Source organism: Sciurus vulgaris, assembly GCF_902686455.1.
Source record: "Sciurus vulgaris genome assembly, chromosome: 17".
Taxonomy (NCBI): Eukaryota; Metazoa; Chordata; class Mammalia; order Rodentia; family Sciuridae; genus Sciurus; species Sciurus vulgaris.
Genome location: NC_136478.1, coordinates 54,937,480 through 54,961,594, shown reverse-complemented (window position 1 = coordinate 54,961,594; position 24,115 = coordinate 54,937,480). Strand labels below are relative to the sequence as shown.

The 24,115-nt window shown below is 43.2% G+C and overlaps 1 protein-coding gene and 1 pseudogene across 2 annotated transcripts in view; one reads left to right on the top strand and one right to left on the bottom strand.

Moving 5' to 3' along the window:
- LOC306647876 (insulin growth factor-like family member 4) overlaps positions 1–24,115 on the top strand; it is a 467,977-nt gene that overhangs the window by 430,493 nt on the left and 13,369 nt on the right. The window lies entirely within an intron of this gene.
- Positions 1,199–13,501, bottom strand: LOC306647694 (golgin subfamily A member 7-like; annotated as a pseudogene). Its single transcript has 3 exons — positions 13,472–13,501; positions 10,530–10,649; positions 1,199–1,774 (listed from the first exon to the last, which is right to left on the bottom strand). The product of its transcript is annotated as a golgin subfamily A member 7-like (transcript).

Genomic DNA, 24,115 nt, shown 5'->3' with positions numbered 1-24,115 from the left:
TTTAAGAAAAGTTTTACTAATGTGTCAGTATTTCAGCAAAGTTATTGCAATGGGTTTAAAAGGCAGAGACACACACTGAAAAAGGCTACAAATTAACAAAGTTTTATACAATTAAAATATTACACAGACCTATGGGATTTGAGTAACTACCACATCCAGAAAAGAAATTACATCTGAAAGGTTAAATCCAGTATTAGCACCGACAATATCTCTGAAAGTAAAACTTTTAACTGCTTCATTCTCACCTAATATATTTCATAACTTTCTCCCAAATTCAGTGCTCTCAAACCCAGAAAAGAATGAAAGGCTTTAAGAAACCCAAACACTAGGAACACAGAGACAAAAGAAGAGTTAGAAATATTGATTCAGACTTGAGAGTTTGACTTTGAAGTCACTTAACTTACTTGAACCAATCAAGATTTTTGTGCGCTGAATACTGTATGAGGAATCTATAAATCATAAAGTTGCCAGTATGGTTGAAAATTAGCAATATACAGTATTATGCCTATCAATTTTTTTCTCATAAGTTATATTTATAACAAAACTATAATTAACATATTTACTATACTTGCTTATTACACATTCAGGAATATATGTGTTTGATGGTTTAGCATCCACTTTATTATGCCTACTTATTTGTGTAATGAACAAGCAACACATATCACATCTTTCCAACATTCAAGGTAATGCAATAATAATATAAAAGTCTCCAAAGAAAATAACTGAAAATTGTATTCAATACTGCTTTAATTAGGTATAATTGCTATAATAAAACAAATAACAATATACAGTATTTTTTTCAATGAGCTTCAGTTTGAAAACTGAATAACAGAAATCAATCTTAAGACTTGAATCATGGCAAAACTGGTAGTTCTTTGAAATCTGGGAAATGCATTAGCATAACCACAGACAGTCTATCCCTCACCTGGAAAAAAGTCTTTTAATAATTTTGGGGAATGCGACTGAACATTGGCTAAAATATAAACTCGTTGAAGTCTAAAGCCACCTGGAAAACTGGCCCAAGGAATGAAGAGAATTCATGGTACTGGTGGCAGGTAAGAAATAAAATTTTGCATTGGGCTGACCAACTGCGTATTTTGTTAAATCACTTTGAATTTTAAAATGTGAAATGCTTCATTGTGTTTTCTCAGAAATTAATCAAAAGATTACAGAGTGCTACACAATTTAGAGGCACAAAGTGGATGCTGAGCGACTAGAGGTCACTCCAGGTGTGGAATTTTTGAAAGTTAGTCCTTGGAGTAAATGGTACCGTTGCTCTGGCAGCAGATACAAAAGAATGATGCTCTGGAGAGGAGGTAGGGACTCTGATCAGACAGTGGGCAGATGAGGGTCCCAGCTGGAGGTGGGATCTTTAATTTTATGGTTTATCTTCCACTGCTCATGCCTCTGTCTTCATAAATGGAACTCAAAGTCCTCTCTCAATAGGGTCTGTCAGAAGGAGGCCCTGGGGAGCATATATCTTCTCATTCTGTTCTTGAATATATTTGGAGACTTTCTTCAGAATCTTCTCATAATGAGTCTCCATGTATAAGATGGTATATGCTGTTAAACAAGCCAAGCAGCCTTCAAGATACAATTGGCCTCCAAGTTTCTCTGCTTCTGCATAAAGGTTATTTAGAGTTTGAACTGTCTCTTCAAACTGTTGCCTATCAATCCAGTTTTCCAGCTCCACAGGGAACTTGGTCTGGAACTGGCAGTGTGTGCCACTGCTGTAGTCTCCTTGAATGAATACCTTCCCAGACAACAGCGCCTGCTATGGCCTCATGGAGAAGACAGGACCGGCTGCGCCACCTCTCCTGCCCTCCAGGTGCTGTTGCACCACTTTTGCCATCACTTACGTTCTGACCCCTTCATCTTATAGAAGAAAAAGCAGGTCCAAATCTTCACCTTGTTGGCTTAGGATCAGACTTCCTTAACAGGACTCCCATAGCACAAGAAATAAAAGCAAGAATCAATAACTGGGATAGATTCAAACTAAAAAGCTTTCTCTCAGCAAAGGAAACTATCAGCAATGTGAAGAGAGAGCCTACAGAGTGGGAGAAAATCTTTGCCAATCATACTTCAGATAGAGCACTAATTTCCAGAATATATAAAGAACTCAAAAAACTCTACACCAAGAATGCAAATAATCCAATCAACAAATGGGCTAAGGAAATGAACAGACACTTCACAAAAGAAGATCTACAAACAATCAACAGATATATGAAAAAATGCTCAACATCTCTAGTAATGTCAAGGACCATCTTGGACAAGATGGCACCTGGCAGTGAGCCAAAGGGCACTGGCTACCAAAATAAGGAAGTACCCAAAAAGGCTGCTTGCTTACTAGTTCCTTGGAGACTTATGACATGTTAACACCAAGCTCAAGGATTGGCTATCTAATATCATGCCACGCGTGGACAGCTCGTGATTTATATAGTGTTATGCTGGCATTCCTCTGCATGCTCTCCTGCATGAGAGAAAGCTTTGCTATAATTGACTGATAAGCTAGGAGCCTGGGGGAGGAGAGAGGGAGAGAGAAGAAGAAGGAAGATAGGGAGAGAACAAAGGAGACAGAGAGACAGGGAGGACGCAATAAATCTCGTCAAACTAAAGATTAGTGGTGTCTCCTTTCTCCGTGCCAGTTCCGCTGGATGGAACAAGTGGTGGCCCAAACGGAGAACTTCTTTCTCCTTCTGCAGCCTCCCAGGTAAGTAACTTAAGGTAAGCTATAGGAAAACTAAGTAACTTAAGGTAAGCTATAGGAAAACTGTAGGATAACCTCCCAGAAATCTCTGGCCAGAGTGTATAAGGGGGAGGTCACATAACCCCAGTGGAGGGGTCACATAACCCCAGGAAAGGGGTCACATAACCCCGGTGGAGGGGTCACATAACCCCAGCAGAGGGGTCACATAACTCCGGTGGAAGGGGTCACATAACCCCAGCAGAGGGGTCACATAACCCCGGTGGAAGGGGTCACATATCCCCAGTGGAGGGGTCACGTAACTCCAGAACAGGGTCACAAATGTCCAGAAATCAAATGATAAGAATCATACAAGATGTGCTTAAGGCTAATGGGACTGCCATAAAACAATCTACTGTAGCAGCATATGTAACCACACTGGCCAAGGTTAGTCCTTGGTTTTTGGAAGAGGGAGTCCTAAATATTTCACAATGGGAACTTCATAAAGAGGATTTTATCAAAGCAGGAAAGCAATCCCCGTTACCTAGAGGTACATTTCCCATGTGGCAGCTCATTAAGGAATGTCTAACATCTGAGAAAGGCAGAATAAAAACTTTAGTAGAAGAAGGAAATATGTGTTTGGAAGAGATAAAGGAACAACTAAGTGTAACTTCTCAAAAAGAGGAAGAAGAGGAGGAGGGGCTTACTGGGGAGGAATCAGAAAGAGCATCAGGGACATGGTTGCCCCCATCAGTTATGTCAGGAAGGAATACCAATCCCTTCCTGGAGGCAGGAGCTCCCCCGCAGGCAGCCTGCCCCCTACATTCCCCAAGGTACCCCTGGGAGGAGTTAGCTCATGCCATAAATCGGATGGGTTTTTCACTGCAGGGAGAAAACCCCCCTTAAGGAAACCTCAGCAGTCCCACAGTTCTTCCTGTGCTAGAGGACCAAAATAGACAAAGATGCCACCAACCTCTGGATTTCAAAACAGTAAAAAATTTAAGGAGGCAGTGGGTGCATACGGTCCACAGGCCCCATTTACAATTAGTATGTTGGAATCAGTAGCGGGGCTAAATCTAGTGCTGGAAGATTGGAAAAGGCTATGTGAAGCTGTACTATCGGGGGGGCAGTGCCTAGTGTGGAAAACTGCATGGCAGGAAGCCTCATTAGAAACGGCATGCCATAACGCTGCCGCAGGGTTTCCCCAAAGAAATGTAGAAATGCTAACAGGAGAAGGAAACTATGAAGGTATTCAACAGCAGATTATTTATGATCCTGGGGTGTACGCACAAATTGCTGCTGCTGCCACTAAAGCCTGGAAATTAATTCAAGGGAGAGGAGATTTACAGGGACAGTTGTCCAAGGTGATTCAGGGAAGTAACGAACCATTTGCAGATTTTGTTGATAGATTAATCCAAACTGCTGCTAGAGTGTTTGGAGATTCAGAACAAGCAATGCCCTTGATGAAACAATTAGCTTATGAGCAAGCAAATAAATGGTGGAAAGAAGACCATGAAAAAATAAAGATTTAAGTACCTATATAAAGGTCTGCAGGAATATCAATGATGCAGTCATTACAGGACAAGTAAAAGCTGCTGCTCTTCATGGGCCAAATCAGGGGCCATCAAGATCTAAAGGAATAACATGCTTTAAGTGTATACAAGAAGGGCACTTCAGAAAAGACTGCCCTGAAGGACCCACAGATCTAGAGCCCAGGGGAATACCTAACACTGGAGAACAACAAGGGGCAAATCAACCTGACCCAGGTCTATGTCCCCGGTGCCAAAAAGGAAGGCACTGGGCGAAATACTGTACATCAAGATCTGAGAGCCATAAATTCCAGTATGCAGATTATGGGCCCGGTGCAACTGGTCTCCCCTCATTAGCTGCTATTCCAAAACATTATCATATCATCTCTATAGACATAAAAAATTGTTTCTTTTCCATTCCTGTTCATCCCAAGGATAGTCCTCGATTTGCCTTTTTCCATTCTTTCTTTAAATAATGATGGGCCTAATACAGATACCAATGGGTGGTCCTTCCCCAGGGAATGGCAAATAGTCCCACTATGTGTTGAATATATGTTGGCAAGGCTATATCACAGATTAGACAAAATTGTAAAGAACTTTATTGTCTCCCTTATATGGATGATATTCTTTTGGCTCATAGGGAACAGGAGACTTTATTAGGGGTATTTGACAATATTATTAAGACCCTAGGAAAATGGGGATTACATGTGGCCCCAGAAAATGTGCAAACCCGCAGCCCTATTACCTTTCTAGGACATCAAATATTAGATACCTGTGTTAGGCCACAAAAAATTCAATTAGCCACAAAAAAGCTTAAGACTCTAAATGATTTCCAAAAATTATTAGGTGATATAAATTGGATAAGGCCAAATTTGGGAATCACCACTGGTCAACTTAAGCCTGTTTGATATTTTCCAAGGAGATTCAGACCCTACATCTCCCAGAAATTTAACTCCTGAAGGTTGAAAAGCCTTGAGGTTAGTAGAACAAGCTTTACAAAATGCTCATAGTGATAGAGTTGATCTATCCTTGCCTTTTAATCTCATAGTATTAGATTCTGAATATACTCCTACAGGTCTATTGTGGCAGACTGGACCCCTGATATGGATCCACTTGCCAGTGTCCCCCAAAAATGTTGTTTCCCCGTATCCTGTGATGGTGGCAAATCTAGTTGCATTAGGACTTAAGACAGCTTTGAACTTGCAATCCTCCTACCTCAGCCTCCTGAGTCACTGAGATTACAGAAGTGTGTCACCACCCAGATGGAAAACAGGATCTTGCTGTTTATAATTGAGGAAAGGCTTGCTCTTCTGATAACTGCAAGGGAGAGGATGATGGTAAATCCTTAGCCTTGTGTCAGCTCTGTTAATCAAGGTGGAGTGGGGCCTGGACAAAGGCCCCTAATCTGTTCTCCCTCATTATCTGTATACTTACTTTAATTGATGCTTAAAAATTGAAAAATACAGAGAATGAGCAGACATACAGCAAATGACCTCAGCAACAAAGGACCAGAAGGAGAGAAAATGGGGAAGGGGCATCTGCTCTTAGCACTGGCAGTGCATGGTCCTGGGGTGGGACCTGGAACAAAGTCCCTCACCCCCAACCTCTTGTCTGGGGACACTCAATAATGTGCATGGGCTTCCCAGTCCAGGGAGGCATTTATCTGGCCTCCTGCTCTGAGCAGTGCTGACAGGACAGCTCTCCCTGTGCTCCCTGCAGCCCCAGGGCCTGGACTCAGCACCCCTCCTGCAGCCAGAATCCAAGGCCAGGACAGAAACATGCTCTCCAATCCCTAGTCATGGCTGAAGCAGTCTCTAGCATGAGGTTGTTACCTTGGTGGGAACTGAAGTCATTAAAGCAAAGAGACAGTGCTCTGTGTGCTGTGCCTTGCAAAGGCATGCATGCAGTGGCCTGAGGCTGAGGGGTGGCCACACATGCCCGAAGCACCTATAATGCTGGATCCCCACCCAAGTCTGTCTTTAGGATCCAGATCTTTCCCCACTGTTTATCAAAGGGAAGTCCATGCACATGACTGGTCCAGAAAGGAAGATGGATCCAGCCAGAGAAAAAAATTCATCATCAGGTGAACAGCCAGAGGGCTTTAAAGCCCTCAGTACTCTAAATGAACTTCAACTCTTTGACTTGGGAGTCAGCAAAGCAGAAAAAAATAAGGAAACAGTACAGAACTAGTTAACTAAGTCCACACTTTGCAAGCAAATCATCAAGTGAAAATCATCTCTTTCAACTCAGCAAACAATTAAAACATCATGTTTGCATTTGGTCTAGTTTACATTTCATTCTATCCTGATGAGAAATGACTCCAAACTCACAGTCTCTAAAGCTGTCTGCCCATGTCCATAGCCTAGGACTACAGGCTTCTCTGTAATGTTCTTCCAGAGAACATCAGCTCTGGCTTCTCTGACAAGCTTTTTTTTTTTTTTTTTTATCTGAAAAGACAAAAGGAGAGACTTTTCGCAATTGGGTTTCAGAGACACAGAGACAGAGCAGATGGAAGAGAACCTGGGAGGGGAGCTGGAGGGTGGGGAACACAGCAGGTCCTCTCTCAGGAGGTGCAGGTGCTGAAACCCTCCCTGCTGCTCTCTCCATGCTCCCTCCTTCCTAAGCTCAGCAGACTTCCCAGCTGGTGCCTTCCTTAATGGAGGTGGAAGGAGTCTTGCAGTCACAGCTGACATCTGGGACTTTTTTCCCTTAAGTCTTCTGTCAAAGGAGACCCACAAATCTGGAGGAGCATTTCTAGATGTGTGGCATTAGGTGCAGTTGTGCCCCCAGGTGGGCAAAAGGTGCATGGTCTATTCCACACATCAGCTTTCCATGTGTCATAGATCTGGTTCCCTCACCTGGAGGCTGGCCAGCCCTCTCCTGGGGTACTTTGGGTAATGTCCTCAAGTGGCAGAGAACACCAGGCCTGGCTCCAGTGCTGGGCTTCTGGTACTATCTCTCAAGGAGAATTCCCACATTAACATAGGTCTGCTAGTTGTATGTGAATTTCAAATAAGATAAAAATCTTCAGTGTAAGCACCTGTCAAATGTTTTACCCCAAGTGCTTCAAAAATGGATTCATTATTTATCTGAATATCAAATGTATCTGGGCTTCTTCTGTGGTTGGGGTGTGGAATCGCCTCCTCCCTCTTCCCTATTCATCACCAGAAATCCCTGAGTGTGAGCACGGGTGTACAAGAAAACAAACCAGCTGTGTGGAAAGGAAAGGAGGTGGTGATGGGGCTGGTATTCAGTTATGTTTCTTCTTTTTTTTTTTTTTTTTTTTTTTTTTTGGTATCATAGATTGAACCCAGGGCTGCCTGATCACACCTTTTCATATTTTATTTAGAGACATGGTCTCACTGAGTTGCTCAGGAGCTCATTAATTTGCCCAGGCTGTCCTTGAACTCATGACCCACCTGCCTCAGCCTCCCCAGCCACTGGGATTTCAGGTGTGTGCCACTGCACCTGGCTTATCTGTTTTCTTCAGGGGAATGTCCTACCTTAGTTCTGGTTCTGCCTAAAGCCCAGTGTAAGTTTGAGACTGATTCTTCTGGGATCCTGGTGATCAGGAAGGAGGAAGTGTCCCTAGGACTGGCCTTGGACTACCTGGAACTAGGAACAGGTCCCTTGAAGGAGCACTGGGGTTCCTTGACCTCAAATCTACAAGGAAGTGGAGGGGAATTTCATGGACACTGGAGCCAGGTGCTGATCATTGAGTTTGCCAAATTCCAGAAATAAAAGGACACTTTACTAGTAAGCATTCATTATCATAATGGAATACCTAAGACAACTTGTGAAGGAAAGTTGATTTAGCTTGCAGTTTTGGTGATTCAAATGTATGGATTGCATCAATTTGGCTCTGGGGAGGGGCCTTATGGCCATCGTAGATAGTCACAATGGAGTACGTGAGGGTATAAATGATCACATTTTCAGACAGGAAGCCAGAGGGCTGGATGGGGCCAGTTTGGGACTTTTGCAATAAACTTGTAAAGAGAACAACCATGAAATCTAGGGGACCTCCCTTAACCCCTACCATGGAAACAGCCCCAGTGACCTAGGGACCTCCTATGAGGCTCCATCTCTTTGGTTTTCCACAACCTCCCAATACCACCACCCTGAGGACAAAGCCTCCCATGAGTGGACCTTTTGAAGAAAATCTACACCCCAACCACAGCAGAAGCACAGATATATTTGACATTCAGATAAATAATGAATCCATTTTTGGAGCATTTTGGGTAAAACATTTGACAGGTGCTTACACTGAAGATTTTTATCTTCTTTAAAATTCACATACAACTAGCATACCTATGTTAATGTGGAAATTCTCCTTGAGAGATGGTGCCAGGTGTTTATTGAACTTGGGTTTCAGGTTTTCAAGGAGTTGGGTTGTGGTTCACTGTGGTTTCACAAGCTCATCCTTCCCACAAGGCAAGAGGGAAGATCCCCTGGCTGAAGGGAGCATGCTCATCGTTAGGTCTCTCCAAGGCTAATTTGGTGGGGTCTCTTGTTCTCATTCCTATGTTTCTTGGAAGCTCCAACATTCAACCCCACACCCTCCTCCAGCTCCCAGTTTTAAACGAACTCCTGGAAACTGGTTCCTGGCTGCATCAATGAGTCTTCTGAGACCTCACATTTCCCTCCACAGAGAACGTGGGACAGGAACTGGAGAAAAACAATGGCTGCCACAATCCCCCAGAGCCAAGAGAGAGAGGAGCAGTGATTGTGGTCCTCATTTCTGCACACAGCATCCTGGGGCTGAAGCCTCTGGAATCCATGATTTTTTGGTCTTCAGGAAGACCATGTGATGCTTTCATTTAAGATCTGCAGAGGGGTATCAGGGAAGCACTCCAAAAAGAGATACCCAGTATTTCTGAAGTACAGTGTAAAAATATTCACTCTGAAAGAATAAATTAAAGTCATACAGAGCCTCCAATTCTCACACCTATTCTCTCAAGAATTTCTGCCAAACTAGTAAAAGAACCACTGAAGCCTTCCCATGGAGCATCCATCCACTCTCTGCCTGACCCCAGCACAGCTCTCCGGGTGACCCTGAGTTCCAGGGATGAGTTGCTCATCTCTGTCTTCATTTGTATATCCTCACAAATTTCAATATTTACAATTCATGTTGCTACTGGTACTTGACTTCATGAGCACAATGTGTGACCAATGTCTGTACCACATGACTCATTTATGACAGTACTTTTTCCTGTTAAACATCCCATAAGGGTTTTCTCAGTTGTGCAAGAGTCTTTTCACTGCTCAAGTCTGAAACATTTTCAATTTCATCTGAAGTCATATGACTCCTTCAGGACTCTGAATTGCAATCAGGATAAATAACATCCAGAAAAGAGGGGGCTGGGGTTGTAGCTCAGTTGGCAGAGTGCTTGTCTCACATGCACAAAGCCCTGCATCTGGTGAGTGGACTCTACTTCCTTACCATGATGTGAGCTGCTTACCTCCACCACACATGGAAGCCAGGATGTTCAGCCTCACCTCAAGCCCCAAGGAATGAGTCCAGCCTCCATGGACTAAGACCTTTGGATCTGTGAGTCCTCAAACTTTCTTTCTCTACAGCTATTCTTGCTGGGTCCTTTAGTCACAGCAACTAAATCTGACTAAAGCCGCCCACTCTCCACAGTCTTAACAGTTTCAGCATTGCCAACAAGTCCACGTTCACTAAGACTCAAGGCAAACTCATGGCTGTGAATCCCTGTAAAGATCAGGCACGAGGTACATATTTCCCATATATCATGGCACAAAGTGAATATTCCCATTCCAAAAGGGAGAAACAGGAGCACAGAAAGAAGGGGTGGGACCAACGGAAGACCAAAATTCAGCTGGGCAAAAACGTCCATAGCTCCATATCCAACCTTGAGGGCACATGGCAGTCATGATGTTCTCTCCAAAGGGCTTGTGTAGTTCTGCCCCTAGGGCCTTGCTCACTGTAGCCACATGGCCTCTCTCTTGACTTGCTTCTGCTTCATTCCTGCAGCTTCCTCAGCACATGTTCCATGTTACTTGGTGTTCCCACTGGAACTTTGGCTTCCTTCTCACATCCTCACACACCAATATCTCAAGGGCTCTCTGCAGGTATTCCAACCCTGCTGCACTTGGCCTGGCCTCTCAGGCCTTCCTTTGAAATCCTGGTGGAAGACTCCATGACCCCTAACTCCAGCATGCACAACCACCTCACCCCCATGAGACTTTGAGGGCTTCTAAGAAACCTGCAAGTCTGTCTCACCATCAAAGCTCCACAGGCCTTCCAGGGCAGAGAGCTTTGGGAAAGGAGCTCAGGGCTTTCCCCATGGACCCACTGTCCAGCGCCTCCTTGCTTTCCCACACAGTGCTCTGTGGCTGTTCCCGCTATGGTTGAAGCAGGCCCAGGTGAGGCTGGTGCCACTGCAGCCCTTGGTGGCATCTGTGAGGTGCTGGTTCTGCAGGCACACAGAATGCAAGAATGAAGAGGTCATGGCAGCTCACACCAAGGTTGTAATGGTAAACCTGGAAAGGCAGTCTGGAGTTTGCTGCAGGGGTGGGGGTGCCATAGAAATCCCCCCATGGGGCAATGCCTGTTGGAGCCATGGGAGTGGATCTGCTGCCCAGACATCAGACATGCAGAGCAATGGGCACCATTCAGTGACCAAATAGGAAATCCACCGACATCACTGCACTGCCCAGGAGAGCAGCCATGTGGGCTTGAACAGCAACCCAGGGGTGGCAGGGCTGCCCAAGGCTCTTGAACACTGCAGTCTGCACTGGATGCCAATCAGGGAGCTTGAGGCTTAGTGTCTGCCCTGTGGATATTTGGTCTCTCTGAAGCTATGGACCCCTTTCACTGGTTAATGTCCAGGACTATTTTACCCTGTGCCTGTCCTGCCCTTGTATCTTGGAAGCATGTGATTTTTTTTTTTTTTTTTTTTTTTTTTTTTTTCTTTGTTGTGGGAATTGAACCCAGTGCCATGTACTTACTGGTCCATCTCTCCACCTCGGAGTTGCACTCAGCCCTGTGACTTGATTTTTTTTTTTTTTTTTTTTTTTTTTTGCTCGAAGCTGGGAAGAGTTTACCTTGAATCTTGAATGAGGCTTTGAACTTGGGCTTTTTAATGATGTTGAAATGAATTAAAATTGGGGGACTTTTTATTACTGCATTATAGTTAGACATAATAATGGGGTTCATTTTGATATAATTATATAAGCATAGACTATAATTGGCTCCATTTCAGTCTTCAGTACCTCCCCTGCCTATAGAATCTGATGCTCTCTAGGCATCTTCTCACTTATTTTTTCACTGTCATTTTCCACCAGAGTCAACACTGCTTTGTTTACTACAGTTGCCTTTAACATGCTATGACTTCCATGATATTTACTGAGAGGAGTCATCCCACTAGAGAGAAACCACACTATACATCTCTTTGATACAGGACCTTCTCTCTATCTTCAGCCCCCTGGGAGGGACAATGACATTAAGATTCTTTGGGAGATTCCAGGTTGGTCATGCAATCTTGTGCTGAGAGGGTTAGGCAGCCCAAATCCACTGGGGCAGGAGACCCTGATCTTGGGACCCTTCTAGTCCTCGCCTTCTGTACAGCTTCAAATGGCTCTTAATCTGTGTCCTCTTAATGTCCTTTGTAATAATAACCTGATGAACATAGATTCTTAGCACCCTAGAGTTTGACAGGGAAGGTCTGGGAGATATGTCCTTGAGATGCTCAGAGGGCATCCTGTCTTGCTGAAAGGCCCTGTGGGGCATCCCCTTGGATATTTCTCAGGTGTGACAATCTGAATATGGTTTGAGTGTGTCCCCCACATACTCACGAGCTGAAACCTTGGTCCCACAGCAAAGGTGTTGAGGTGGTAGAAGGCCCACCCTGGTGACTTCCTGAGAGAGCAGGTTGTTTTATTTATAAAATGTAAGTTGGGGGTTGGGGTTGTGGCTCAGCCATTGCCTAGCACGTGTGAGGCACTGGGTTCAATTCTCATCACCACATATAAACAAATGAATGAAAAGAAAGGTCCATCGACCACTAAAAAAAAAAAATCAAGAAATAATTTTAAAAAATAAGCTGGGCCCCTCTCTCCTGCTTCCTGTCTTACCATGTGACCTCTCCCCCTTGCATGAGCACCCATATGCCCTCTACCATGCTGTGACACAGCCAGGAAGCCTCGTCAGAGCTGGAGACATGGGACCATCCATCTGGATGGTTCAGCCTCCCAAACTCTGAGTTTTAAAAAGCCTCTTTTCCTTATAAAGCACCCAGTCTTGGGTGTTTTGTTAGAGCAACAAAAACAGACTAAGACATGAGTTTGTCAAAAAACTCAAACAGCATCACCTTGATCTGATCTTTAAAAGAATTTTCTGAAACTTTGAGAAACTTCCCATTAGGAGAGACAGGAGTTTTGAAATTTTTATATTTGAATCAAGCAAGTTCTGGCATTTCTATGTATATGCTCTAAAATTAGCCTGGAAACTGGACATTTTTTTATTCCATCTTATATCTCTGTTCTATGCCCTGCCTACAAATATTCTCAACTAACTCCATGAGTTCATTAGGTATGTTTATTATTTGAAATACTATAACAAGTGTCATAGTTACTGAACTTTCCACCAGCACATAATGAACTCCTTTCTACTCAGGTTTCCTTTGCAGTGTCCCCTCTTCTCCTAGCATCCACCAATTCAGACTAAAGCCCCTCCAGCCTTCGTGAACATTTCCTCCACAGTCTTTTAGTATCTGCAGACCAAACCAAAACTGTGCTGCAGATCTTCACGGCCACTTGCCACTTTCTGTCCTAGGGAAATGCTTCTTCACTAGTAGCCACCAGAGTGTAGTGGCATAAAGGAACAATTTTACTATTTCCATGCTATCTGGAGTCAAGAACAATGTGTCTCTGCTCCATGATTTCTGAGGCTTCAGCAGGAAAGACATGAAGGCTGGAGTGACTCAATGCCTGGGAGCTGGAAGTATCTGGAGGCTCCACTGCACACATCTGGCCCCTGGGACAGGGAGAAGTGCTGCTCAGCGCAGCTGGGACTCAGGGCCCTCAGATGTGGCCTCTCAGTGCCTGGGGTTGCTGCAATGCTGGATTCCAAATAGGAACCCTGGATGATTCAGCCTGGGTCTGGATTCCAGCAGAGGAAGGTGGGGATGCCAAGGTCACCTGCAGTAGGGAATGTGGTGTAGTAAATCTCACTGGGATCCTCCTAGTGAATACATTCTGACACATGGAGATGGCACTTCACTTCCCCTGGCCTTACCTCCAAGCCCTTCCTTGTTCTCTCTGCCATCTTCAACCTTCCTTTAGGCTTGCCTGTGTGTCTCACAGAGAGCATTGTTCATTGCTTGGCCCTGAGGCCAAGACCAGGATGGCCCTGAAACTACAAGTGCTGATCCTGTAATGGAAAGAGAGAACCAGCTCTGCTGTGTGTTCATGAAATCACCACCAAGTCTTCGGGCATGTTCTATCAGCTTCTGAGAATGGGGAGTGCCTCTGCCACCCAACTGCACAGGAGACTCAAATTTCTAGACAGTAGAGTGGCCTTGAATGGCATGGATACCTGCATGGCTTTTAGGGTAAACATCTTTAACATGTTGTTTAGATCTGCAAAACCCCCAGGCACAGCTCTTATTGATGGGACACACTTACCTCCAGAACTAGCCCACATGTCTTCCTTCAGTTTGTCCAACTCTCAGCCCAATGGGCCAGGCTCCCAGTTGACCCTTAGACCAAATCCAGGCCCATTAATCATGGCAAAAACAACAACACCAAAAAAAAAAAGGAAATCTTAGCTGTGGAAGGACATTCAATATACACATTCTGCAGGGGAAATCAAGGCTGGAACATGCAGTGCAACTCCACACAGACAGGAGCTGAAACCTATATCTGTTTTCCATGAGAAGCAGACCATTTCTGAGTAGCCATATATTGAAAAATAAAGCAGATCATTTCTGAGTTGCCATATATTGAAAAATAAAGGCAAGGCAGGGGTATGAAGATGGAGCATACTTTAAATGCTAACTCTTTTTTAATGGGGATTGAACCCAGGGGCTCTTTACCACTGAACTGTACCCCAGAACTGTACTTTTATCTTGAAACTGTGCTGCTGGCTCAGGCTGGCCTTGAACTTGTGATCCTCCTGCCTCAGTCTCCCAGTATCTGGGGTTACAGGCATGGGCCATGGTACCCAGCTGAGTAGTGCCTTTTGAAAGTGGGCAGTAAGTCTGCAGCCTAGCCTTCGTCCTGCAGGAAGATGGCAGAGGGCATCATAGTTATGCAGGATGCTGACCAGTGCTCTGCTTTGCCATGGAGGGAGACACTTTCTGTCTTCCACTGCTCACTATGTGACGTCCTTGAAAAGACTGTGGAACAGGAGGACAGTCACTGCCTCACTGCAATATGTGTGGAAATGCAAGAGGCCATGGAGATATTCCTCCAATGCCCACAAGCCAACACTGATTTCAAAATGAATAAATCCACAAAGTAATAACAGTGCACAGGGCATGGTGCTGGGACAAGTGCCTTGCAGCTCTGATGACTGAGGGTCCCCAGTGTGTGGGGTGAAGATGCCCTAGGATGGCAGAAGTGGGACCTGCCTTTGGAAGAATGCAGATCTCATTATGTGTTTTCACAACTCAGAGTTGCCGATGACTCCCCACCAGCCCTAGGTGACACCCTCCAGGACCTGGCCTTGTATATCCTCCAGCACCTACTCCCCTCCCTGCTACCCGCCCCCCATCAGCCCAACAGTCACTTCCTACATTGCTCAATCAGGCCTCTGTGTCCCAGCTCAGCCTTACATCCCTGCTTTCAGGCATCCCTGGCCCTTCACCCGAGTGACTGCTCTCCCCAGGCTCTGCTCAGGCATCTCCTACCCACCATCTTAGCCTGTTCCCAGTGACCTCTCTGGTTCAGTTATGTGCCTGCTCTGCACCCATAGGACTCATGCTTACATCCTCACTGTGCTTATCGTGACAGTCTGTGATGCTCCTGCTTGTTTGTTCAACCTGGATTTTAAAAATATTATTAAAGACATGCATAGATAAGAAAAATTCCAGGATGTAATTGTTACCAATTAAAAATGAAAGTCTCCCTCCCTCCTTGTATTGCAACCCCCACTGACACTACCCAGAGACTGATGCTCTTCCTAGTTTCTGGCCTTAGTAACTTCACAATTCCTTTTTGTGGTTCTTGGGGCTCAGCTCTAACACAAGCTGTGGGATTTTTATTAAAGTAATTAACCTCTCTGAGCTTCCATTTCCTCTCCAAAGTCAATGAAATAGTGATATGTGCCCATGGTGGCATTTATAAACATCAAATAAAATATTTGTAAACATCATGAAAATTGGAATCTCCAGGCATATTCCTTGTGAATTGCTACCAAATCAAATCCTTTTCTGGTAACATGTTGTATAAAGATTTTTCAGGACATAGGAGCTTATATGCTATTACTTCTATCTCTTTTAGCAACCCCAAGCAATTTCCCCAAATGTCATAAAACTAGTCTTAGAAATCCACCTAAAAGCCCATCAGGGGTTGCTGCATGATGTGAAGCACTGGAGACAACTACTATACTAAGGTGTTGAGATTTGACTCAATATCCACGTGGAAGTCTAATAAACAACACTCTACAATAGCAGAAAATATGACCTGTTTCTTCTACACTGAAACCACGGTGCCCTGTAGCAAGATACATTGTAAATAAAATGTGCCAGTTGTACCTAGATCTAAATCATCAGCACCATAGCTGACACACCACTGGCACCTATCCAGGGTAAGCCCTCAGGAGCAAGGGAGGGAAGAAGCTGAGGAGTCAGCAGGTAGGAACAAGCCCAGAAACACCCCTGCAGGAGAGCCCCTGACATGCCTCCCGCCCAGCTGGTTTCTACATGTGCACTGTGAAGATTTTTCACAAGATAACTTTGTTTGACTTAGTATTGCCATGTTTCCACAGGGAGGGGGAAATTTTTTGTGGTGCTGGGATTGAACCGAGGACCTTGTGCATATGGGACATATAACTGAACTGTATACATATGGGGATATAACTGAGATATATCCCCAGCAGGAAAATGTTTTTATAGTAGAAATTGATGCATTGAAGAATACCCACACTATGCAAAATCAGAGAGAACTTCACTGATTCCCTTAGATTTCCTGGTTTTGTGAGGCCTCTGGGTGGAGGGGAGGGACCCACAGCTACCACAACAGCAGGTGTCCACATTCCTGAAGCCCCTCCTGTTTCTCAGGCTCTCTAATGTTGTCTCTCACAGGACGGCTCCTTCACCCCGCAAAACTCTCTCCTATATCTCTTTTGTGGTCACTTCCTACTAACCCCTGGAAAGCACAGTCTGTTCTCCATCCTTGCAGTTTGACCTGTCCAAGAATATTAGGTAAGTGATTGACACCAAGTGCAGTCTTTAGAGAGTGACTTCTTTCTCCACCCATAGTGTTGATACTGCTGTTCATGGGTGATGAGTTCTGCTCTCTCAGATGTTGAAGATTAACACCAGAGAAGCAAGCCAAGGCAAACATACGGAGCAGATCTGATTTACAGGTAATAACATAGACTTCTCCCAGCAGAAAGATGGGAGCCATGGCTAGTGTTCTGGAATCCCAAGAATTGAGTGTGCCCTGTGCTTTTTATAGATTAGAATCTCCTGCTCTCTGCCCCCTAATCTCTGTCCTTCCTGCCTATGTGACTACAGGCCCAGGAGATGTCTGTGAGATGGCAAAATGTGAGAAGCAGATGGGCAGGGGCAGGGCCAAGTGGAGTGACCCAGGCAGGAGGAGCCCAGGGGACAGTAATTATCAATTCCCTGCCCACAGCCCTCTGGGAGGGGGCAGGTGACCTTGGTGATCAAAGGGCTCTGGGGACATTGACTTTCCTTTCTCCCAGGGTGGTCTCCTACTTCCAGGACTCAGACGGCCTCCATTCCTCAATTCCACTGGATTCCCTGTTCTACACTAACTGCCTGTCCTCAATTCTGGCCTCTCTGTCTTGGAGATCCATCCATGTCACTACCAGGCCTCCATTGATAGGGTTTTTTTTCCCCCTTTTATTGCTGGGATGTATAGATACATCAGCTTGTCCATCAATTCTGTTAGGTCAGAATTTGAGTGACTATATGAGTGAGAACAGAGCCACTGAGGCAGAGGGCAGTGAGCCAAAACCACGACCAATCAAACAGGCATGAAAACTCCCCTGACCCTTACCTCCACCTGTCACTCAGTAGGACCCTTCGCCCATTCTGGTCTATAAAGACCCTGGGCAGCCAGGAACATGTGCTATTTTCTCCTGCTCCCAACCCTGACCTGTATCCCGGGGGATGGGAATTTCACCCGAGAGCCAAATTCCAATAAAGCTTGCTTCAGCTGCTTTCTGTTCAATTTTATTTGGCCACTACACATGCCCCTGAGCTTACATTTGGTGCCAAGACCCGAGAGGGTTTTTGGGCTTCCCCCATCAGGGTTGAGGTCCACATCCTCCCTCAGAGGAACCAGGAGATTCAGTTCCACTCAGCTCTGCTCCATTCCACTCCATCCAGTTTCCCTTTATCCGGCAACAAACAGGGTAAGTTTCCCAGGGGTTTTACCATTTGCCTTTCCAATCTTTACCATCTGATTCACACGGGATCCGTCTGTTGCACACACCACAGATCCTCACCCCCATTCTATGTGGACACTGGTAGCTGTGGAGATGTCCTAGCCTCCAGTTAGCCCCCTGTTTATTCCATTCCAGACCCCCAAAACTCAAAAGATGTTTTGACTTTTGGCCTATCTACTATTATTCAAGTGTACACAAGCTAAAATTAGGATGCCTTTTTCTACTTCTGTGTAACCAACTGGGTAAAGCTGGATGGCTAATGGGAAATATCAGCAGCTCATTCGACCCCAATACTCTTCTGGGCTGTCTCTACCATAATTTCACTAAACTGGGACTTCCCCAAGACTTACAGCATAAACAGCTAGTTTTTATTCGACCATGGCCTGGCCTCAGTATGTTTTAAATAATGGCTCAAGATGGCCACCAAAGGGCACTCAGGACCATTTGCAAGCTTTTCTTTTTGGAATTTGGCACCGCGCCCTGCCCATTCTTCTACCTGTTTCACCACCCAAGTTCTCCTCACTGGGGCCAGTCCCAAACCCGACCCCCTCCATGCTCTGGCCAGAATTCCCACCCTTCTTCCTGTCCTCCTCTGGCAAACCTGCCCCCTCTTCCTGTGGATGCATCCCCTTCCTCTTCCTCCTCAGAGCCCTTCCTCCGCCTAACCCAGAGCTTCTTTCTCCTATGGTGTAGCTGGTGCAGAGGGCATTGTGCAAATCCAAGTTCCTTTCTTACTCCAGAATCTTTCCCAGATTGAGAACCATTTAGGGTCTTTCTCTGCTGACTCCTTTATTATACTAAAGAAATTAGGTATCTTTCCCAGACGTATGATAGCACTTAGCATGTCTTTCTTCTGTTCTTACCACAGAGTAATGACCCTGCATCCGAAAGGCACCACAAGATCTTACTGACCAAGTCCACCTAATGGACATGACTATCCCCACAGGTGAAAAAAAAAAAGCCTTTTACCACAACTCCAACAAAGTAATAATTAATAGCCACGTCATTTTTCCAGGACTCTTGTTTTGTTTTTGTTTTGTTTTTTTTCTTAAATTCTATATTTCTTGAGCTCATAACATTGATGCTTTAATCAGTCCTATTTTTATTGAACTGAAGTTTTTGAGTATTTGTTACATTGCAATGGAAATCTCACCTTTAAAAACTACAAGGCCTGGAGAGATCCAAGATGGAGGACTAGAGGGAAGCTGTATTCCTTGTCACTCTGTAACTCTGGTTTCAAGCAGAAGATATCTGCTTCTTGTTTCACCTCCCAATCGTCTGTCAGCAGACAGAAAACTGATCGCCAACTGCCAGTGGAGTGCCAACTGCCTGCTGTTGCCTGGAAGTTCACTGTTACAGTACCTGCAGGTTTGGTTACACGTGGCTTCCACCATTTTGAGACAACAGCCGGGTCCCATAGGACCCCCTGGCTGGAAAGACTGAGCCCGTCTCCAGGATCCCTCAGCCCAACCGATCACTCCCTGCCTCCAGGGCCCTCACATTGACTGACTGCTCCCTGCTGCTAGGACCCAGGACCAACTGACTGTGCCTACCACCGAAACCCCAGACTGACTGATTGCACCCTGCCTCCGGGATTATGCAACCACGCCAAACACACCCCACCTCCAGGACCCCTGCCTGACCAACCGCACCTCGCCTCCAGGACCTCCAGCCAACCATGACCACACCCCGAGCTGCAGCTCCCCAATTGCCAACATTTTGGAAGCCAGAACAGCCATCTTGGATAATCCTGGAAGCTGTATCTCCCATCTTTAGGTGGGGAAAATCCCATCCTGAGATGCCTGCTAGAGACTTGAGCTCATTTTCAGGTACCTCTCATGCAACAGGCTACTGAAGACTGGGAGGTTTCAATACTATATGACTGCTATAGTGTAGATTTTCTTTTTTTCTCCTTATTGAAAAATTTAAGTTTTTACTTCTTTATTTTTCCTGCTCTCTTTTACATTTGTTTACCTGTTCCCTCAGAGTCTCTTTCTCCCTTTGGCATGCTAACAATCAATTTCTTTTGATTATACTCTCACCCTTTCTATTATCTCAAACTTCTGTGTATTCTTTTCTTACCCCACTGACAGCTACACCCTACATCCCTCTGCATCCTCTTTCTCCTCCATTACAAACTCCAGAACTTATTGCAAATCTATTTGTTATACTGATGATAAGAATTGAACTCATTCTGTTTATTATGACAATATTGTTAATGTCCTCATAGGAGCTATTTGGTCTAGAATTGCATACTGTCTGAACTCTGCACTACTAATATTGATATCCCCCTAGAAAAGGTTTAGGAAACCTATAGGGCCACTATAAGCCTATAGGGGGGAATCTGCAATACCCCAGATCTGCACTGCTAGAGAGGAAGATACGTGAACAACATGAAAAAACAAGGGAAGAAAATGATCCAAACAAATCTAGATTCTATATTAATAGAATCCAGTGACAGTATGGTAGAAGAAATGTCAGAAAAGGACTTCAGATTATACATGATTCAGATGATTCATGAAGTAAAGGATGAGAGAGAAAATGCAGGCAATGAATAATAATACCAATAAGCAGTTGAAAGAGCAATTTCAGGAAGCAAAAGATCATTTAAACAAAGAGATAGAGATTCTCAAAAAAAAAAAAAAAACAGAAATCCTTGAAATGAAGGAAACAATAAACCAAATAAAATCTCAATGGAAAGCATCACCAAAAGACTAGACCATGTGGAAGACAGAACCTCAGACAATGAAGACAAAATATTTAGTCTTGAAAATAAAGTTTCCCAAACAGAGAAAATGGTAAGAAATCATGAACAGAATCTCCAAGAACTATGGGACATCATGAAAAGACCAAATTTAAGAATTATTGGGATTGAAGAAGGTACCAAAGGAATGAACAACCTATTTGATGAAATAATATCAGAAAATTTCCCAAGCCTGAAGAATGAAATGGAAAATCAATTACAAGAGGCCTACAGAACACCAAATGCACAAAATCACAACAGATCCACACCAAGGCACATTATAATGAAAATGCCTAACATTCAAAATAAAGATAGGATTTTGAAGGCCATGAGAGAAAAGCATCAGATTACATATAAGGGGAAACAATATGGATATCAGCAGACTTCTCAACCCAGACTCTAAAAGCTAGAAGGGCCTGGACCAACATATTTCAAGCTCTGAAAGAACATGGTTGCCAACCAAGAATCCTATACCCAGCAAAACTAACCTTCAGATTTGAAGATGAAATAAAATCCTTCCATGATAAACAACAGTAAAAAGAATTCACAAATAGAAATCCTGCACTACAGAATATTCTCAACAAAATATTCCATGAGGAGGAAATGAAAAACAACAATGGAGGTCAGCAAAGGGAGGAACTCCTTTAAAGAAAAATCCACACAAAGGAGAATCCAAGCCAAGTTAAAAACCAAAAATAAGACCAAAAGACTGGGAATACAAGTCATATCTCAATAATAGCCCTGAACGTTAATGGCCTAAACTCATCAATCAAAAGACATAGACTGGCAGAATGGATTAAAAATATGCTGCCTGCAAGAGACTCATCTCATAGAAAAAGACATCCACAGACTAAAAATGAAAAGAAGTGAAAAACCATATCACACACATAGACTCAGTAAAAATGTGGGGGTTTCCATCCTTATATCAGATAAAGTGGACTTCAAGCCAAAGCTAATTAGAAAGGATAAGAAGGGCATTTCATACTGTTTAAGGGAACCATAAATCAGGAAGACATAACGATTGTAAATATTTATGCCCCAAACAATGTTGTATCCCTGTACATCAAACAAATCCTTCTCAATTCCAAGAATCACATGGACCACAACACAATAATTCTGGGTGACCTTAACACACCACTGTCACCACAGGATAGACCTTCAAAACAAAAACCAAAGAAACCATAGAACCCAATAACACAATCAATAACCTAGACTTAATAGACATATATAGAATATTACATCCTTCAACAAGCAAATTCACTTTCTTCTCAGCAGCACATGGAACCTTCTCGAAAATAGACCATATATTATGCCATGAAGCAGCCCTTAGGAAATGCAAAAAAAATAGAGATACTGCCTTGTGTTCTATCAGATCATAATGGAATGAGAGTAGAAATCAATGACAAAATTAAAAACATACATTACTCCAACACCTGGAGACTAAATAATATGCTATTGAATGAACCATGGATAACAGAAAACATCAGGGAAGAGATAAAAAAATTCTTAGAGGTCAATGAGAACATTGATACAACATATCAAAATCTCTGGGACACAATGAAAGTGGTACTAGGAGGAAAATTCATTGCAAAGAGTGCATTCAGGAAGAGAATGAAAAGTCAACAACTAAATGACCTAACATTACAGCTCAAAGCCCCAGAAAAAGAAGAACAGAATAACAGCAAAAGTAGTAGAGACAGGAAATAATTAAAATCAGAGTTCAAATTAATGAAATTGAAACAAAAGAAACAATTCAAAAAATTACAAAACAAAAAGTTGGTTCTTTGAAAAAGTAAACAAAATAGACAAACCCATAGCCACACTAACAAGTAGAAGAGAGAAAACTCAAATTATTAAAATTCAAGATGAAAAAGGAAATATCACAACAGATACCACTGAGATACAGAACATAATGAGAAGTTACTATGAAAATCTGTATTCCAACAAAATAGAAACTACCGAAGACATTGACAAATTTCTAGGACATATGCTCCTCCCAATCTGAACCAGGAGGACATACACAATTTAAATAGATCAATATCAAGCAATGAAATAGAAGAAGCCATTAAAAACCTACCATCCAACAAAAGCCCAGGACCAGACAGATTCTCAGCTGAGTTATACAAGACCTTCAAAGAAGAACTCATTCCAACACTTCTCAAAGTATTCCAGGAAATAGAAAAGGAGGGTACCCTACCATACTCATTCTACAAAGCTAATATCACCCTCATACCCAAACCAGGAAAAGACACATCAAGGAAAGAAAATTTTAGACCAATATCCTTGATGAATATAGATGCAAAGATCCTTAACAAAATACTGACAAACCGTGTCCAAAAACATATTAAGAAAATTGTGCACCACCATCAAGTGGGGATCATCCCTGGAATGCAAGGATGGTTTAACATCCGTAAATCAATAAACATAATCCATCATGTCAATAGACTTAAGGATAAGACTCATATGGTTATTTCAATTGATGCAGAAAAAGCGTTTGACAAAATACAACACCCCTTCATGCTCAAAACTCTAGAAAAAATAGGGATAGTAGGAACATACCTGAACATTGTAAAGGCTATTTATGATAAGCCCATGGCCAACATCATTCTTAATGGAGAAAAGCTGAAAGCATTCCTTTTAAATATGGGAACAAGACAGGATGTCCTCTTTCACCACTTCTATTCAACATTGTTCTTGAAATACTAGCCAGAGCAATTAGACAGACTAAAGAAATTAAAGGGATACAAATAGGAAAAGAGGAACTTAAGCTGTCACTATTTGCTGATGACATGATTCTATATTTAGAGGATCCAAAAAACTCCTCCAGAAAATTTCTATATCTTTGCCACTCATACTTCAGATAAAGCACTAATTTCCAGAATATATAAAGAACTCAAAAAAACTCTACCTCATCAATGAATTCAGCAAAATAGCAGGCTATAAAATCAATACACATAAATCTAAAGCATTTTTATTCATAAGTGATGAAACATCTGAAAGGGAAATGAGGAAAACAACTCCATTTGCAATAGCCTCAAAAAAAAATAAAATACTTGGGAATCAATCTATTGAAAGAGGTAAAAGTTCTCTACAATGAAAACTACAAAACATTGAAGAAAGAAATTGAGGAAGACCTTAGAAGGTGGAAAGATCTCCTATGTTCTTGGATAGGCAGAATTAATATTGTCAAAATGGCCATACTACCAAAAGTGCTATACAGATTCAATGCAATTCCAATTAAAATCCCAATGACGTACCTCACAGAAATAGAGCAAGTAATCATGAAATTCATCTGGAAGAATAAGAAACCCAGAAGAGCTAAAGCAACCCTTAGCAGAAAGAGTGAAGCAGGGGGTATCACAATACCAGAACTTCAACCATGCTACAAAGCAATAGTAAGAAATATGGCATGGTATTGTAACCACAATAGACAGGTAGGTCAGTGGTACAGAATAGAGGACATGGACACAAACCCAAATAAATACAATTTTCTCATACTAGACAAAGGTGCCAAAAATATGCAATGAAGAAAGGATAGCCTCTTCAACAAATGGTGC